Here is a 1,756-nt window from a genome sequence, read left to right as displayed (position 1 = left end):
CCCACGGAAAACACTGAGGACTTTATGTCCTCGTAATCATATTCCATTAAGGCACGGCCAAGGGCCAGAGGATGGGGGGAAGCTGTTCGCAGAGGGTGGGAGGTCTTCACAGGGTCCCCAGCGGGGCCGGTCATGGTCATTAACACCTGCGACCCACCCCCCACCCCCTCGCCCCGCCTGCCCAGGGTGCCCACCACACTTCCGGTCCAGTACAACTTCCTGGTGTGGAAAGGCCCAGAGGCTCGGGAACCTCTGCTGACTCCTCTAGCTCAGCGAAGCCTGCGGGGAGAGAGGAGGAGGAGGAGGAGGAAGGGCTCGTGGCAGGAAGCTGCCCGAAGCCATCAGGCTGGCCATGGCAGAGAGGGCCGCCTCGCCATCCCTGATGCGGGCGCCCGTGCTGGTGTTTCATTTCTTTTCATGTAACTTGAGTTTTTCTGATAAAGGACATTCGTGAAATGTGAGACTAAATGATATTTACTATCTAACCCCTTATAAGATCTTTTAAAATGGAAATAAACTCAAGAATGTGGGGGAGGGGTGTTGAACTGTGCACCCACCGAGGTGGCTTCAAACGGGCCCCCACCCCACCCCACCCCACCCCACCCCCGGCGGTCTGCAAGGCTGCTGTGGAGGGCCAGGGTGGCTCCCCCTTTCCCTGCTGTGAATTACCACCCGGACAGACAGCTGGCCACTCCAAGCGCTTTCTTTGAGGCCTGAGGGTAAGTGGGCAGCCCAGCAGCGCCCACCAGATCCCGCGTGGGTCTGCCCGCCGGCCCAGGGGGAGGCGACGCCGCGTGGGGAGCTCGTCCGGGAGGTTTTCAGACCAGCGCCGGGAAATGCCAGGGTTTCTTACAAAGTGCGAGTTAAGGATAGATCCTCTATTTTATGGAAATACATTCATTCTGATCCAGATGGGAGCCGATTACCAGCCTTTTGTGAAAAATCCGTTCATTGCGATTTACAGTACACCCCCAGGAACGTGCATAAAACCTACACGCCCAGCTATTACACTGTCACAGAGCAAGCCCCCGCGTGCTTATCTCCCCAGGCAAGAGATGAACTGAGCCCAGCATCCCAGGGGACACTTCCAGTCCCTTCCAGGAGCTCTGCCTGCCCGGGTCCAGCAGGACAGGCCTCTAGCACCTGCCCTCCTGTACTCGTTGCGCACGCGGGGCTGCCAAGCTCAGAGCCTCGGGTAGCTTCTCGAAGCTTGGAGAACTATCCGGCCGTTGCTGCCGCACACGGCTCTGTGGAATAAAAGTGTCACAACGAAGTCTCTGTAAGATACAGATGTTAACATGGGTAAAGCGGGACACCATGGATAAAACTCATATCCCGGAGAAATAGCCACATGGCAGCCGAACACCGTATACCCTAGCTTGTTGTGCATTCTTTCCAAAAATCGGGCCTTTTTTAAAACGCCGCGGGTCGCGGGACAAATTGTTAAAAAGCGGGACGTCTGGTCACCTTACTGTAAGAGACTTTGGGGTCTTGCCCCTTCTTGGCTGTCACAGGGATAATCCTGTAGTCCTTCTAGTCCCTACCGTACCCTACACCTTTCTAGTAGGTCTACACCAAGAATGCACATGCCGGACTGTAGTATTAAATAAAATTGTCGCTGGGGGGTGAGGTGCCAGCCCCCACCCGCTGCTTGAGCTCACTGGTTCAGTAATACTACTTCTGGGTTCAATAATGCACAATTGTACGGTTGAGATATATAAGCATTATATTAAAGTCATCGAGAGCATGAGAGATA

This window comes from Echinops telfairi, unplaced genomic scaffold (genome assembly GCF_000313985.2).
Source record: "Echinops telfairi isolate 266 unplaced genomic scaffold, ASM31398v2 ScPeMD7_7457;HRSCAF=8495, whole genome shotgun sequence".
Lineage (NCBI taxonomy): Eukaryota > Metazoa > Chordata > Mammalia > Afrosoricida > Tenrecidae > Echinops > Echinops telfairi.
The sequence above is the reverse complement of the archived record's forward strand: the minus strand, read 5'-3'. Positions refer to the sequence as shown.